General features: G+C 48.1%; 1 protein-coding gene across 1 annotated transcript in view; it reads right to left on the bottom strand.

The window, feature by feature from the left end:
• Window positions 1-17,950, bottom strand: part of ZMYND8 (zinc finger MYND-type containing 8) — a 157,345-nt gene extending 139,395 nt beyond the window's left edge. Inside the window, exon 1 of the mRNA XM_061209724.1 lies at window positions 17,925-17,950. The gene's annotated coding sequence lies outside the window, so the exon portion shown is untranslated. The remainder of the gene's footprint in view (window positions 1-17,924) is intronic.
• Window positions 17,951-18,239: the final 289 nt, after the last annotated feature.

Raw genomic sequence — 18,239 nt, 5'->3', positions numbered from 1 at the left:
TCTCTGAGCTCCAAGAGGCCTTTTCTGATTACCCATCTGACGCCAACTCCCTTACATTTCTGGGGCATCACCTGTTATTTCCTTCCTAGGACATAGCACAACACATAAGCACCTTATTTCTTCGTTTACTTACTTTTTGTCTGTGTACAAAGGAAGGAGCTTTGTGAATCTGTTCACTAGTGTTCCCCAGGCTAGCATAGTCCTGGGGCATAGTAGTTGCTCAATAAATATTTGTCCAATGAATGGCATTTTCTTCTTACTTGTAGTTTCTCTACAAGATCTTCAGTAGATCAATCATGGCCCTGATTTGGATTTTGAACCATCTTGCACAGTATGGAGTTATAATTTGTATACAAATAAAGTTGGCCACCAGGAATCTCATCTATGGCAATATATAGAAATGTAAACGAAATAGTTCTCTCCTTCAACTGTTTATTGCACTCCAGCCACCTTACCTACTTTGGGGTCCTGGAAATGTGCCACTTGTCTCCTGTCAAACTAGTTCCCACCCCTTCAGGACCTTTGCGCCTGCTCCTTCTGCTTCAAAGCCAGGACCAAACGTCACCTCCTCCAGGAAGCTCTCTGGGATCATTGCATCAGGTTCAAACAACAGTTTGTCTTCCCAGCACTCAGTACATTCTAAAATTAAGTGTTGTATCTGCTTTTCAAGGCAGGAAACTTGTTTTCATACATACAGTTGTCACCCCAGAGTCCAGAGCAGGTCCAGCACTCAGGACTCTCTCAATGTTTGTTCATTTGAGTGACTATAAATTCCTTGAGCTTCTGTGCACACTTTTTAAACAGTTTGCTTGTTACTGGGTACAGAAAGATGCTTAACATGTACTTGCTGAGTAGCTGGAGTGACTTCTATGGGCTTTCACCTCCTTCTACAACCACCCCTGCGTCCACCTCCCTCCTGGTCACAAGATATCAGCAGCGTTTGCAGCATCATCTTTACCTTGAAGAGCGGCCTGCACCTACTGAGTTTACCACGTCCAAGCACTGTACGAAGCACAATTTATGTATCAATTAATCCTCCCAATAACTCTGAATCAGGCACTATTATTAACCTCATTTTACAGATGAGAAAACTGAGGCGCAGAGAGATTAAGTAACGTACTCGTCTGAAAAAGGAAGACATTCATAAGAAAAATGAAGTCTAAGCCCTCTCAGCCTCTAATATTCCAAGAAACAAATACTTTGGAGAAGAGGAACTAATGTAGACAGGAAACACTCAAAGGTGATCCGAAACCAATTTCCCAACAACAAAAAAGCACACCAAAGCCCCAACAGAAATCCCACACTTGGGCGATTTGGCCAACACTGAATACTCAGATGCTCTCAGGCCACCAAACCTCGTATTTCCCAGCCAGTTCTGCAAGCCCCAAACCTAGTCATTACCCTTGACCTCTCCTCTCCCACCTCCCATCCCGGAGCCCTGTGCGATTTACCTTCTGAGCGTCTTACACTGTCGATTCCGGCCACGTAACTCCATTCTGCAGAGCTGGTGGCCGGCTCCAGATCCACCATTAGCTATTATCTGGGCAGGAAGGCAACAGCCTCCCACCAGCCCCCAGGCCCCAGTCCGCTCCCATCCCCCACCTTCAGCAGCCAGAGGGATCTTTTGAAATTTCAATTTGGACCAGGACACACCCCCATCTCCCGCCCCCTACCTCTAAAAACCCTTCAAAGGTTTCCCATTGTTCTCAAGCCAAAGTCTTTAATTCTTAACTGAGCCTTCTGGGGTCTGCAGGATTCCCTTCCCCAACTTCAGCTTGGGTCTCAGCTCCAGCCTGACCCCAGCCAGCTTGGGAGGCTCTGAAGCCAGCTAGGCTTCTGGCTGGATTCAAATTCTGACTCTGCCATTCACTCACTGTGTGACCTTGTGCAAGTAACTTAACCTCTCTGGGCCTGTAAAATGTGGATAATGACACATCCCCTAGTGTTGACAGGAGTAAATTAGTTCCTTTAGTAATAGTGTTTATTTGGCACAGTGTCTGGCACCACTTAACTATCACTGTTGTTATCAGGTTAACTCCTACTCATCCTTCAAAACCCAACACAAAATTCATTTCTTCAGGGTACCCTTCCTGGACTCATTTCCCAATAAATCAGACTGCCCCTTGCTATTTGTTGCCCTCATGCTGCTATGGCAATCATAAATGAATATTTAATACAAGTTTAATAACTGGATATAAATTCTTATCATTGACTTCTTATTTAGTGTCTGTTTTGTTCAATTCTGTACCTCCCTCTCACACAGTAGGTGCTCAAAAATAATTTGGTGAATGTTGAACAAGGACTGGCTGAATGAATCAGCCATAAGGATGCCTGAGTCCGCCAAAGAATTCGGAAACTCAAGTTTTAAGAGTCAGGAAAACTGAAGCCAGCCAGGGGGGTAACCAGGTTACAAAAGGAAGCTACAGTGATTGGTAGGTAAAGCAAAAGTTGGTGTGGCCGGAGGAGCTGCGTGCAGGGGCGGGTCAACCTAAACTGACTACTCAGAATTCACAAGAGAGCAGCTCAAACAAAGGAGCAGCTGAGGAGCTGAAGGCCCCCAGGCAGAAAAGGTGTTACCCTGGGGCTGGAAGTTACTTGGGTTTTGGGTCTTCCCATCCTTGCCCCTCTCCCTGCTGTTACCGGCACACACACACCCGCGCCCCCTCTTCCCCATCTCCCACCTCCCCGGCTCACCAGGACCAGGGGCACTGACTCGCCCCAACACTTCTTGTCCCAGCTATACCCCAGGCCTCCATCAGCCTAACATCAGAACCTCTGTAGGCTGGCCAGGTTTAGCAAACAAAATTAGAGGACACACAATTAGAGTTGAACTTCAGATAAACAATGGACAGTCTTATAGTCTAAGTCCATCCTGTATTTAATCCGGCACCCCTAACTCTCTGGTCCCATCAAACTCTCCCCAGTAGGGTCTTCTCTTCCTTACCTTTCTGTTTTGGAGTCCTGAGCCTCCTTGGAAGAGTCACTCAGCCCCTCTGACCTGTTTCTGCCTCTGGGTAAGGAAGATAACAGCACGAGCCACCCAGGGTGGAGTTGGGACTCCAAGAAAATGAGCTACCCAATTCTTAGCACCCAATACAGATGCCATAAAGAGCAACCAGTAAGGCTATTCTTCTACTGGATGTCATCTCCTAGGGCCTCACAACAAAGCTTTCTGAGTTACACAGCATGAGTGGCTGAACCCATTTAACAGAGAGGAAAACTGAGGACAGTTAATCAGTGGGAGGGCCAAGAAGCAAAGTCCCCGGTCTTTGGAAGGCTCATGCTAAAGCCCTTCTTGGCTCTTTGTCAGATGTGAATGTACAGTAAACTGTAAGCTACAGGAAGGCAGGGACTCATCTTGGGTTCTGATGATGGACTCCCAGAGCCTAACACAGTGCCTGGCCCTCAGGAGGTGTGCCATAAATATCTGTGGAATGAGTGAATACAGATCCACCAGAGTCCCCATGACGTAAGAGAGTGCACACTCTTGTGTGCTTGCTCGCTCTCTCTCTCTCCCTCTCTCTCCCCATTCTGTGGATCTTGAACCCAGGTCTGCCTTTCTGTACTTTCTCCATAGCCCCAACTACATTGGGTTGGTGCGGGAAGGGGGATTAAGCTTAAGGCAGATTTCTGTTTTTTTTCTGAAACGAAGCAAAATGACAAAATGCAGATTCAGAAGAAAAGAAACATGACCATGGGCATGTCAAAACAGCCACCTTGGTTGCTTTCTACCTGGGAAGAAAGGACTTCCGAGAACGTGATTCAACACAGTTGCATTCTGCGTTCATCAGACACCCCATACTTTCCCACCTGTGGCAAATTGCCCTGAAACAGTTAGGGGATAAAGCAATTTTCAGGAGAAAAGGATTTTCGAGGGTATCTGAGGAGCTGTGTTGAATCCAACCCAGAGAGCCCACTGAAAATATGGAACCACCTGATGGTCATATGGATTAACTCTCTTTGAGAGTCACCAATGGGTATGCAGGGGCAACCACGGTACCTGTTCTTAACTGCTCCCACCTGGGCCTAAAGTCAGACATAAACACTGGGGTCTGACTTACGGAATTATCTTCTATTTCTCACTGATGTTTTCTTTATTCGGAGGTAGGGATGGGATGGCCGCGGGGGATGATAAAAGAAGTCTGGGGTTTGAGACCAATTTGACCAGCATTCATGCTCTTTGTAATTAACCTGAAGTGACTTGCAGGTCTTCTTAGGTTCATTAAATTCTCACCTTTGAGGCACCGCCCCCTTGGCCAACGGCAGCCTAGTCATGGATCTAGACCTGACCAGTGGACCTTTCTCCACGGATGTCCCCTGGAGGAAAGAGACTTTAGCTCCAAGGTCACCTCCTCCAAGAGGCCTTCCTTGATTGCCTTATCTAGTGGCACTGCCCCAGCCCCACCCAGCAATCACCTTCTATGACATCACCATGTTGTATTGAGCCCTGTGGTTGTCAGCAATCACACCATAGGCTGTTCTTTGTTTGTTGACTTATTGGTCTCTTGGTCTCCCCCAGCTAGGTGTTCATCCCCAGGAAGACAGGTCGCTGTCTGGCTAGTTCATTCTGGATCCCCAGCCGTAGAAGGCTGCCTAGTCCAGAGTAGACACCGAGCCAGAGCCTGTTATTCCTCTGATGAATAATAATAATAGTAATAATAATAATAACTCATATTAACTGCCTGTTAACTACATACTCAGCAGGGCTCTTAACTATTTTTTTCCTTTTTTTTTTTTTTGTGCTCCAGGTGAGGCTCAAATTAACTTTTTTCATATATTAAGCCATTGAATCCTTCCAGCATTGTGAGGTAGGTACCCTGATTATGCTGCTTTGCCCTGGCTGTTCCCTCCGCCTGGAATGCCCTTCCCCCAGAAAGCCACAGGACTCACCCCCTCTCTTCATTCTGGACTCTGCTCAAATGCCACCAACTCAGAGGCCCTCCTAGCACCCTTTCATCCCGTGCCCTGCTGATAGGGGCTGAACTTTGTCTCCCTCACCAAGAAGCATAATGAATCCCCCACTAGGTCAGAATGCGGCCTTTGGGGAAATAGGATCTTTACAGAGATCAAGTTAAAATGGGGTCATGAGGGTGGGCCCTCATCTAATAAGAGTAGTGCCCTTATACAAAAGGGACATTTGGACAGACATGCACAGAGAGAAGATGATGTGAAGACACACAGGGAGAAGGCCTTGTGAAGATGGAGGATTGGTCTGAGGCTTCTACAAGCCCAGAAATGCCCAAGAGAGATGAAAAAACCACCAGAAGCTAGGAGGAGGCCAGGAAGGATTCCCATGCAGGTTTCAGATGGATCACATCCTTGCCAACAACTTGATTTCGGATTTCTGGCCTCTAGAACAGCGAAACAATAAATCTCTGTAGTTGTAAGCCACCCAGTCTGTGGCACTTTGTTCACAGCAGCCTGGGAAACCAGGATATCTGCTTTCTTTTCTTCCTTGCACTTACTACCACCTGCTACTGCACGTATTCATTTGTCTGTTTACTCCCAGCACCCACCCTGGGATGCAAGTCTCTCAAGGTCAAGGTCTAACATTCATGCATCTGTTACAAAGCCTGGCATGGATCTGTTCCTTCCAGAAGCATTTACTGAGTGCCTACTGTGTGCCAGGTTTTGCTGTAAGTGCTGGGGATACAGCAATGAATGCAACAGACAAAAATCCTTGGCTTTTTGAAATGTAGGGTCTAATGAGAAGAGACAGATAATATACAGGAAATGGGGATGAGTGCTATGGGGAAAAATACAGCAGGAAGGGAAACGGGGAGTTTGGGGTGGGCAGCAGTGATAATCAGCGTGGACAGAGGCCTCCATAAGGAGGTGACAGCTGAGTGGAGACCCCAAGGAGATGAGAGAGGAGGCACAGGGATGTCTGGGGAGCATGTTACAGGTAGGGCCCTGGTTCCCAGCCTGGCGATTTTGCCCCCCAGAGGACACTTGGAAATTTCTGGAGATACGGAGATGCTATGGGTGGCTAGTTCGTAGAGGCCAGGAATGCACTGACATCCTACAATGCACAGGACAGCCCCCAACGACAAAGCAAATTAGCCAGCCCCAAAGATCCAGAGCATGAGGCTGAGAAGCCCAAAGGCACAGGGAAGAGGAAGCCCCGCGCTGAGAGATGCCTGCATGTGTTGGGTGCTGGGTGCTGGGTGTTGGAGGAATGGCAGGAAGCGCGGCTCGCCCTGCTGGAAGGATTTACACCAGTGGAGGTAATAGTGGTGGAGGAGGTGAGAGGGCACCAAGGAAGGGAGGAACAGGAAGGCCTTTGGGGCCATTTACAAGAGCTCAGTTTTTACTCTAGATGAGATGGGAACTCACTGGCAGCTTGTCAGCAGAGAGAAAGAGACACAGACTGACTTGTCCTGAGTGATCACCTCTGGCTGTGGGGCTGAAAAGAGACCAAATGACAGGGGCGAGGGCAGAAGGAGGGAGACCAGTGGGGAGGCTGTGGGAATATTCCAGGCCCCAGGGGAAGGTGGCTCGGACCAGAGTGGAGACTGAGGAGGTGGAGAGAAGGGGTAAGATTCTAGATCTGCTTGGAAAGTCCAGCTGACAGGGTTCGTGTGGGTGAGAGAGGCCTGGATGACTTCAGGGTTTTGGGGCCTGAGCTGCTGGAGGATGGAGTCAAAGGGGCCGAGATGGGGAGGCAGTGGGAGGAGCAGGTGGGGAGGAAGCGAGAGGGGGTGAGGGACTGTCAGTCACCCAGCTGAGGTCGAGGAAGCAGTTGATTAGCCCAGGGCAGGAGGGGAGTTTGGGCTGGAGATATACATGTGGGAGGGGCACCAGCACATACATGGGACTTAAAGCCATGGTAGGGGATGAGATCACCTAGAACTGGGGGTTCTAAGGGACAAGAAACAGGTCCAGGGACTTCCCTGGTGGCTTAGGGGTTAAGAGTCTGCCTGCCAACGCAGGGGACACAGGTTCGAGCCCTGGTCTGGGAAGATCCCACATGCCGCGGAGCAACTAAGCCCGTGCGCCACAACTGCTGAGCCTGTGTGCCACAACCACTGAAGCCCGCGTGCCTAGAGCCTGTGCTCCACACCAAGAGAAGCCACTGCAATAAGAAGCCCACGCACCGCAACAAAGAGTAGCCCCTGCTCGCCGCGACTAGAGAAAGCCTGTGCGCAGCAACAAAGACCCAACACAGCCCAAAATAAATAAAATAAATAAATTTAAAGCAACAGGTCCAAGGGCCAATCCCTGGGGCTCTCCACAGTTGGAACATTTGGCCCACAAAGATTCCAAGAAGCCTCCGGTGAGGTGGGAGGATAGAGGGGCTTCCTAGAACCCTAGGTAGGAAAGTGTTTGAAGGAGGAAGGCATCCACCACCTCATCAAATGCTCCTGATCGGGCGAGTTGGCCGAGGCCTGATAACTGACCATTGATTGGACTTAGCAACGGGGTGGTCACAGGTGACCATCACACAGGAGCACTTGATATCATCTTTGTTGATGGAAAGTCTGAGACATCCTCAAAAGATGGGCATTTCAAGCCATGTGAAAGAAGCAGAGAAAGAGATGTGGATTCAGTCCTGGCTAGGGCATTTCCTAATTGTGTGACCTTGGACAAGTTCCTGCCTGCCCCAGTTACCCCCAACACTGTCAGGGTAGATGAGATCATGATAAGTAAAGAGGGTCTCAGCCCTGTAAACTTGGAAACGCCTTACAGGGGCCAGCGATTGTTGCCGACTGAGCATTTCTGTAAAGACACCACCGCTGAAATCAACACTCAAGGTCGCTCAGCTTCTGCTGACATCATTTGGCAGAGAACAGACTGAGAATTGTCAACCTTTCAAGAATGGCACGTGCTGTTAGCATGAGGTCCAAAACCTTCGTGCTTCCTGGCAAGGATATAATGCATGTATTAATCTAAATGATTTTGAATAGGAAATGAATGCACATAGTAAAGAATTAAAATATAGATAGGTATCCAGGGAAATAGTAAAGAATTAAAATATAGAAAGGTATCCAGGGAAAAACTAAGTCTCCCTCCCATCCCTGATCATTTGATGCCCTCCCCAGAGGCCACGACAAGCACCAGTTAGCAGAGAGTGCCTGTGCATCTTCCCCAGCGTGAGACCCTCCCCCTCCTCTTTCTGTTGACATAAACAGTGGCATGTCCCCCGCACTGCTCTGCTCCTTGCTTTCTGCACTCATCAGTCTGTCTTGGAGAATTGCTCCCTATCCATAGCCAGAGACCTGGTTTACTTTTTTTTTTAAATAAATTTATTTACTTATTTATTTATCTTTGGCTGCATTGGGTATTCACTGCTGAGTGTGGGCTTTCTCTAGTTGCGGCGAGCGGGGGCTACTCTTCCTTGTGGTGCGTGGGCTTCTCATTGCGGTGGCTTCTCTCATTGCGGAGCACGGGCTCCAGGCACGCAGGCTTCAGTAGTTGTGGTGCGTGGGCTCAGTAGTTGTGGCTCATGGGCTCTAGAGCTCAGGCTCAGTAGTTGTGGTGCACGGGCTTAGTTGCTCTGCAACATGTGGGATCTTCCCGGACCAGGGCTTGAACCCGTGTCCCCTGCATTGGCAGGCAGATTCTTAACCACTGCGCCACCAGGGAAGTCCCTGGTTTATTCTTTTTAAATGGCTAAGGAGTAGTAGCCATTGTGCAGCTGTATCATAATTTATTTATTTTTAATATTTTATTGAAGTATGGTTGATTTACAATGTTGTGTTAATTTCTGCTGTACAGCAAAGTGACTCAGTTATACATATATATTCTTTTTTTTATATAAATTAATTTATTTATTTTTGGCTGTGTTTGGTCTTCATTGCTGCGTGCAGGCTTTCTCTAGTTGCAGCGAGCTACTCTTCGTTGCAGTGCACTGGCTTCTCACTGCGGTGGCTTCTCTTGTTGCGGAGCGCGGTCTCTAGGTACACCAGCTCAGTAGTTGTGGCTCACGGGCTCAGTAGTTGTGGTGCACAGGCTTAGTTGCTCTGTCGCATGTGGGATTTTCCCAGACCAGGGCTTGAACCCGTGTGCCCTGCATTGGCAGGTGGACTCCTAACCACTATGCCACCAGGGAAGCCCCATATATATATTCTTTTTCATATTCTTTTCCATTATGGTTTATCACAGGATATTGAACACAGTTCCCTGTGCTATACAGGTAGGACATTATTGTTTATCCATTTTGTATATACTAATAGTTTGCATCTGCTAATCCCAAACTCCCAGTCCTTCCCTCTCCCACCCTCCCTCCCCCTTGGCAACCACAAATCTGTTCTCTATGTCTGTGAATCTGTTTCTGTTTCGTAGATATGTTCATTTGTGTCATATTTTACTTTTTTGTTAGCCACACTGTGTGGCTTGCAGGATCTTAGTTCCCTAACCAGGGACTGAACCTGGGCCACAGCAGTGAAAGCACAGAGTCCTGACCACTGGACCACCAGGGAATTCCTTGTGTTGTATTTTAGATTCCACATATAAGTGATATTATATGGTTTTTGCCTTTCTCTTTCTGACTTACTTCGCTTAGTATGTATCATAATTTATTTAACCATCTCTCATGGATGGACATTGGAGTTGTTTCCAGTCTTTGGCTATTATGAACAATGCAACAATAAAGATTCTTATTTGTCTGTCTTGGGCAAGGGTTATCCATAGGAAAAATTCCTAGAAGTGGAATTGCCTGATTAATGGGTCTTGGTATATTTCAGCTTTGGTGTAAATATAGGGTGTGTGTGTCTTGAAAATTTGAAAATTTGATTTTTTTCTTTTTTTTTTTTTGACCACGCTGCGAGGCTTGCAGGATCTTTTTTTTATATATATATAAATTTATTTATTTATTTTATTTTTGGCTGCGCTGGGTCTTGTTGCTGCGCGCGGGCTTTCTCTGGTTGTGGCGAACGGGGGCTACTCTTCGTTGTGGTGAACGGGGGCTACTCTTCGTTGCGGTGCGCGGGCTTCTCACTGTGGTGGCTTCTCTTGTTGCGGAGCACGGGCTCTAGGCTCGCGGGCTTCGGTAGTTGCAGCATGAGGGCTCAGTAGTTGTGGCTCGTGGGCTCTAGAGCGCAGGCTCTAGATCGCAGGCTCAGTAGTCGTGGCGCACAGGCTTAGTTGCTCTGTGGCATGTGGGATCTTCCTGGACCAGGGCTCGAACCCGTGTCCCCTGCACTGGCAGGCGGATTCTTAACCACTGTGCCACCAGGGAAGTCCGGCTTGCAGGATCTTAGTTCCTGACCAGGAATTGAACCCACACCCTCGGCAGCAAAAGCACGGAGTCCTAACCAATGGACCACCAGGGAAATCCCTTGAAAATTGGGTGTTATTGCCACATTGCCAATGTGCATGCCTTGATCGTATGAGAGAAGTACGTGAAGGCAATGTTTTAGGAGTTTCCTTTTGTATGTATTGGGGTGGGGGCAGATTTGGGGTGACAATCTCTGAGACCTGAGGAGGCTGGGTACTTCTGGAGCAAGTCTACAGCCTGGGGCTGGACATTCTAAGGAAGAGATGCTCCTTCTTCTGATAGAGCTATGGCAGGCCTGCTGGGAAGACAGCAGAAGACATTAGCAGAATAGATATTTACCAAACCCACGCTGTATTAGCTCAGAGTTCACCCCTTAGGACATGAAAAGAGAGATTCCTCAAAAAACAAACAAACAAACAAAGACAAAAAAAAAATCCCTAGCATGTAGTGCAAGGAGATAAAGTCAAAAGTTAATATGGGAATTAGATTAAAAGCTAGAGAACAGTAAAAATGCCAGGATGCACATCTGCTACCCACTGAGTAGCAGACACAGAATACTGGAGGTTTTTTGGACAAGAAATTGGGTGAGTTTGGATGTACAAGCTTATAGGAACAGGTGACATTTGTTCTACGCTGGGCAAAGCAGCGTCATCTCTTGTAAATGTCAGGACAATCCCCTAGGCTTGGAGCGCTTGTTGTCTCCAGCTAGCTATGGGGAAACTGGGGGTCAGAGAAGCTCAGCCAGTGGTGCCCAGCAAGTAAACGGCAGAATCAGGATGTGAACACTGTTCTTTCTGACACCAAGTCCCGCTATTTTTTTTTTTTAATAAATTTATTTATTTATTTATTTTGGCTGTGTTGGGTTTCCGTTGCTGCACGCAGGCTTTCTTTAGTTGCATCGAGCGGCGGCTACTCTTCATTGTGGTGCGCGGGCTTCTTCTTCTTTTTTTTTTAATAAATAAATAAATAAATATTTATTTATTTATTTTTGGCTGTGTTGGGTCTTCGTTGCTGCGCGCGGGCTTTCTCTAGTTGCAGCGAGCGGGGGCTATGTGGTGCGCGGGCTTCTCATTGTCGTGGCTTCTCTTGTTGTGAAGCACAGGCTCTAGGCACGCAGGCTTCAGTAGTTGTGGCACGTGGGCTCAGCAGTTGTGGCTCGCGGGCTTAGTTGCCCCGCAGCATGTGGAATCTTTCCGGACCAGGGCTCGAACCCGTGTCCCCTGCATTGGCAGGTGGATTCTTAACCACTGCGCTATCAGGGAAGCCTCAAGGCCCGTTTTCTTTTTTTTTTTTTAAAGATTTATTTATTTATTGATTGATTGATTGCTATGTTGGGTCTTCGTTTCTGTGCTAGGGCTTTCTCTAGTTGCGGCAAGTGGGGGCCACTCTTCATTGCGGTGCGCGGGCCTCTCACTATCGTGGGCTCTCTTGTTGCGGAGCACAGGCTCCAGACGCGCAGGCTCAGTAGTTGTGGCTCATGGGCCTAGTTGCTCCACGGCATGTGGGATCTTCCCAGACCAGGGCTCGAACCCGTGTCCCCTGCATTAGCAGGCAGATTCTCAACCACTGCGCCACCAGGGAAGCCCAAGGCCCGCTTTTAAAGACACCCAAGGAGAGCTTCCTGGAGTGGGTCATGCTTGAGCTGGGAAGGACAGGTCAGACTTCGAAACTCAGAAAGTACCAGGAGGCCCCTGCCAGGCAGGGGACACTCAGGAGGTCAGACTCCAGAAGGTGGAAACACTTCCTGGCCCAGGACCTGAGAGTGTGCGTGCTAGCACGTGGATGAAGCTCGGAGACATCACACTGAGAGAAATAAGGCAGACACAGGATAAATGTTGTATGATCCACTTATAAGAGGGACCTGGACAGGCAACTTCATAGAGACAGAAGGTAAAAAGGTGGTTACCAAGTTGTGGAGGGATGGGGGATGGCGGATGGGGAGTGAACACTGAATGAGTTTGGAGTTTCATTTTGGGAAGATGAAAAAGTTCTGGAGATGGATGGTGGTGATGGTTGTACAACAATGTGAATGCACTTGGGCCTTCCCTGGGGGTCCAGTGGTAAAGAATCCACCTTACAATGCAGGGCACACGGGTTCGATCCCTGGTTGGGGAACTAAGATTCCACATGCCACAGGGCAACTAAGCCCAAGCGCCACAACTACTGAGCTGGAGAATCTCAACTAGAGCCCACGTGCCGCAAACTACAGAGCCCATGCGCCCTGGAGCCCGCACGCCACAACTAGAGAGAAGCCCACTCGCTGCAACTAAGACCTGATACAGCCAAAAATAAAATAAATAAATAAATAATAAATCTTTAAAAAAACAATGAGAATGTACTTAATGCCACTGAACTGTACATTTAAAATGGTTAAAATGGTAAATCCATGTTGTGTATATTTACCACAATTTAAAGAAAAAAGCCTGAATCATCCTTGCCTCCTCTCTTACATGTATACACACACACACACACACACACACACACGCACACACACACACCCCACCAGCAGATCCTAAGCCCTTCACTTCAAAATAAATCTGAAAAATAGATAACCAACAAGGGGGGCTTCCCTGGTGGTCCAGTGGTTAGGGCTCTGCGTTTCCACTGCAGGGGGCATGGGTTCGATCCCTGGTTGGGGAACTAAGATCCTGTAAGACGCGCAGCACAGCCAAAAAAAAAAAAAGATAACTAACAAGGACCTACCATATAGCACGGAACTATACTAAATATTCTGTGATAACCTACAAGGGAAAAGAATCTGAAAAAGTATATATATATATATATATATATATATATATATATATATATATATATATATATATGTATAACTGGATCACTTTGCTGTACACCTGAAACTAACACAATATTGTAAATCAACTGTACTCCAATAAAAATCAAACAATCAATCTGAGTCCAGCTTCTCCTCAGCACCCTCCCTGCTCCCTACCATAACACAATCCACACCATCACCATCTCCCGCCTGCCTGGGTGAGGGTGTCAGTTGCCTCAGTGGACCTGCTTCCGCCCCTGGTCAGGCCACAGTCCATCCTCCACACTCCGGACAGGGTGACAGTCAGATCAGGTCCCTCTTCTGATCCGAATCTGCCTGGGGCTCCACCGCACTGTGAAGTTAGAATCTCTACCATGACTTGAAAGTGATGGAAATGCTTTAGAACCAGACAGAAGTGGAGGGTACACAGCATTGTGAACATACCATGTGCCACCGAATTGTTCACTTTATTTTTTTTTTTAGAAAGCAATTAATTTTTAAAATATTTCTTGGGCTTCCCTGGTGGCGCAGTGGTTGAGAATCTGCCTGCCAATGCAGGGGACACGGGTTCGAGCCCTGGTCTGCGAAGATCCCACATGCCGCGGAGCGACTAGGCCCGTGAGCCACAATTACTGAGCCTGCGCGTCTGGAGCCTGTGCTCCGCAACAGGAGAGGCCGCGATAGTGAGAGGCCCGCGCACCGCGATGAAGAGTGGCCCCCGCTTGCTGCAACTGGAGAAAGCCCTCGCACAGAAACGAAGACCCAACACAGCCATAAATGAATGAATGAATGAATGAATGAATAAATAAATAAATAAATAAATATTAAAAAAAAAAATTTCTTTATTTGGCTGCGCCGGGTCTTAGTTGCGGCACTCGGGATCTTCAGTGGAGCATGCGGGCTTCTTAGTTGTGGCATGCATGCAGGATCTAGTTCTCCAACCAGGGATTGGACCCAGGCCCCCTGCATTGGGAGCACGGAGTCTTACCCACTGGACTACCAGGGAAGTCCCCGAATTGTTCACTTTAAATGGTTAATGTTAAACAAGTTTCACGTCAATAAATCATTTGCCAAAATATTTTGAAAGCTGGCTGCAGTCCAGCTAAAACACTAAGAAGGTTCTATAGTGTAGAAGTGGGGGCCACTGAACTTGTAACTCTAAAGAGGACCAGACAGGAACAAGCCTGCTCGAGAAGGAAGTTTGCACGAGTTAAGAAACAAGGCCCCCAGGCTCTACACGATCTGTCCTCCAAGCCCCATCTCTCTGGTGTCCTCTCCTTCCCACTCTCACAGCTCACCCCACTCCTTCCGTGATGCGCCTCCACCTGTTCTTTCTCCACATTGAAATCCTCAGGCCTCAGTGCCTTTGCACTTGCCATTTGCTCTCCTTGGAATGCTCTTTTCTCATATACTTCTTGGCACCTCCCTCCTTCATTCAGGTTGTTGCCCAGGAATCACCTCCCTGGTTATTCCGTTTAAAATAGCACCCCCAGCCCACCCCATCATTCCATTCTCCTCTCACCCTGCTTTGTTTCTCTTCCTATACTTATAGTTACGGGCTGATTTGTGTCACCCCCACCCCCTGATTCATATATTGGAGTCCTAACCCCAGTCTTTGTAAATGTGACCTTACTAGGAGATAGGGTCTTTACAGAGGTCATCACGTTAAAATGAGGTCTTTAGAGCGGGTCATAATCTAATATGACTGGTGTCCTTATAAGAAGAGGAAATTTGGACACAGAGACAGACTCACACAGAGGGAAGATGATAGAAACAGATGCAGGGCTGGGACTTCCCTGGTGGTCCAGTAGTTAAGATTCTGCGCTTCCTTTGCAGGGGGCATGGTTCGATCCCTGGCTGGGGAACTAAGATCCCACATGCTGCAAGGCGTGGCCGAAAAAAAAAAAGAACCAGATGCAGGGAAAAGATGGTCATCTACAAACCAGGGAGAGAGGCCTGGAAAAAATCCTTCCCTTATAGCACTCAGAAGGAAACAACCTTGCCCACACACTGATTTTGAACTTCTAGTCTGTAGAACTATGAGACAATACATATCTGTGGTTTAAGCCACCCAGTCTGTGGCACTTTGTTATGGCAGCCCTAGCAAAAGAACCCACTTAACCACTATCTGTCCTATTCTGTATCTGTCTGTTTCCCATCTGTCTCCCCACCTGCTCCACCACCACTGGAAGACCAGCTCCATGAGCGCCATGGATTTCTATCTGTTTTGGTCACTGCTGTATGTGCAGGGCCTAGGATGTGTCTGGCAGGTTGCAGAGAGTTGGTACATTTCCGGGAAGGAATGAAAGAATGCATGTGTCTGCTCCATTCCTGGGGGAGTGAGTGTGTTGAGGTGAAGGGTTGTATAGGGGAGCTGTGAGTTAAGTTTAGACTGAGGGGTGGGTAAGGATAAGAAAAACATGCTGTCTTGTCCTGTGTGGTCACTATTCTCCAAATACATAAAACCCTGTATGAAGTGTTACAGAGGAGAAAATCAAGGTTCAGAGAGGGGAAGTGTAGTAGGTTGATGAATGGCCCCCAAAGATATCAGAACTTGTAAATGTTACCTTGTTTGGAAAAGGCGTGATTGCAGATGTGATTAAATGGAGGATGTTGAGATGCAAGATTATCCTGGATTATCCAGGTGAACCCTGAATGCAACCCCATGTATCCATCCCTCTAAGAGAAAGGCAGTGGGAGATTTGAAGATGGAGAGGTGGAGGCCATGCCACCAGGGAGGCAGAGACTGGAGTGATGTGGTCATAAGCCAAGGAAAGGCAGCAGCCCTCAGAAGCTGGAAGAGGCAGGGAACGGATTCTCCCCTGGAGCCTCCAGTTCTGCTGACATCTTGATTTCGACCCAGTGACACTGATTTTCGACTTCTGAACTCCAGAACTGTGAGAGAATACATTTCTGTTGTTTTGAGCCAAACAAAAACAAAAGCAGCCTAACTCTATATAAGGAGTCTGAGTGTCAGGGACACTCCGCGAGCCTCTACCCCATCCGCTGCCCCCACTCTGGACAGAGCCACCATCAACTCATGCCTGGACCTCCATGTACGGCTTCCTTCCCGGTTCCCTCACATCCATGCTTATCCCCCAACCATACTACCTTCTCTATGCTTAGAGTGACCTGGGGATTGGGTTTCTCCTCACCTCAAAACCCTGCCTTCGGGGAATTCCCTGGCAGTCCAGTGGTTAGGACTCCTCACTTTCACTGCCAGGGCTGGAGCGCGGTCCCTGGTCAGGGAACTAAGATCCTGCATGCCATGTGGCATGGCCAAAAACCAACCAACCAACCAACCAACCCTGCCTTCTCATTGCACTTTGGATCTCTTCCAAAATTCCTGATATAGCCTCTAAGGCCCAGCCCAGGGGTCCAGAACTTAAATGTTTACAGGGGTCCAACACTTTAAGGCCAATGAGGAACTCAGTTTTAACTTCATAAGTTAAAGCTCCACCTCCAGCCCTCCTCAGCTCCAACTGTTAGCTGCTACTCAGAAATGTGAGCCCAATATGGCCAGATCTTATGTTTTTTAAAGAAAATCTGGAAATTCAGATTTTTATGGAAAACCACTCAAAAAAAAAAAAAAAAACCACAAAACGCAGCTCAGTCCATTTTTAAAAAATATGGAGTAGGCAAAAATTTACATGGCTGCTCCACGGGTGTCTCCGGCCCATGAACCACTGGTTCTTGACTTCAGGGCAGCTGCTATGGGCCCTGCTGGCCTCTCTCTCTTCCCTGCATGTCAGCTGGGCTACTTTTAGTTTTAGTTTTAGTTCCTAAAACTGAGCCCCTGCTTCTGCCTTCCAGCTCTTTCCTCTGCTCTGAACGATGCCCTGCTTTGCCTCCCTCTGAGCCTGAGGGCGCACTGACTCATCTGCTTCTCAACTTCCACAGAATTCTCCCGAAAAAGCCTGCTCTGGCTGCCCCCAGCTAAGTTAGCCCCCTCGTCCCAGTTTGAATCTCCCTTTACTCTTTTTTGGTTCCTTTGTAGTGCTTACCGCATTGGGAAGAATCGATTCATTGGGGAGATCACTTGTGGAATTCAGGGTTTCCCTGGTGGCGCAGTGGTTACGAATCCGCCTGCCAAGGCAGGGGACACCGGTTCGAGCCCTGGTCCAGGAAGACCCCACATGCCGCGGAGCATCTAGGCCCGCAATCCACAACTACTGAGCCTGCGTGCCTAGAGCCCATGCTCCGCAACAAGAGAAGCCACCACAATGAGAAGCCCACACACCGCAACATAGAGTAGCCCCCGCTCACCACAACTAGAGAAAGCCCACACGCCGCAATGAAGAGCCAAGGCAGCCAAAAATAAAATAAATAAATTAAACTTGTGGAATTCAATCTCCCCCTCCCAGGATGTCACTTCTGAAATGTACCTATCTTTCTGCACATCTTTTTCACATCCTTTTGCAGGGCGTCCCTGGCCTGGCACAGGTCCCTCATGTGGTCCATACACAGTTAGGTGTGACCATGTGACTAATGTAGGGCCACCTCAGTCATTGGGCTCAGAAGGGAAGTGATTTGCCCGAGGTCACATGGCCTGAAGGTGCCTGAGCTGGGTTTGAATCCAGGGCTGTCTGATTCAGGGCAGAGGTGCTTCTTTCCTAAGCAAAGGAGAGAACTTGCGTGACTCCTTTCTAAGCGTTAAGATGCTCTCCTGCTTGACTGTATCCAGGGTGGACCAAGGATGTGGGGATGGCCTGGCACTGACCACCCCGGGGATGGCAGAGCCACGAGGCGGAAGGAACTGAGGGTCCTGAGTGACCATGTGGAGCTGAGCTGCCCTTCAGGCTCCCATGAAGCCAGCATCCCTCCCTGCTCCTATGCTGAGCAAGTCTGGGAGCTGACTGATTCCCGGAAATCCTTGCTCCTGGAATATAAGACTGAACCCACTAAATTAGCTTACTTATCAAGGTTGAGACTCACCCTTGCTTTGTTGTGCCCAACCGTCCAAAGCTCTCATGTCAGACTCTGCCAGTTCTAACTAGTTCCCTGTCTGGCAAGACCTGTCGAGAAATCACCTAGTTCAAGGCCCTACGATCCTGTTAAGTCTCCTCCCCTGCCTTCTGCCTTCTAAGATACTACTGACTCTCTCAACGTGCTTTGGCTTGAACAACAAGCTTTTTGGTGACTATTTTGAGGAGTCAGAAGCCGATGCTGGAGTCCCTTGATGAGCAATCTAACTTTTACACCAATCAATCCATTGCCTGATAGAGAAAGAAACTCACATGGACAAGTTGA

This window comes from Eubalaena glacialis, chromosome 13 (assembly GCF_028564815.1).
Source record: "Eubalaena glacialis isolate mEubGla1 chromosome 13, mEubGla1.1.hap2.+ XY, whole genome shotgun sequence".
Classification (NCBI taxonomy): Eukaryota; Metazoa; Chordata; class Mammalia; order Artiodactyla; family Balaenidae; genus Eubalaena; species Eubalaena glacialis.
This window is presented reverse-complemented; position numbering and strand designations above follow the sequence as displayed.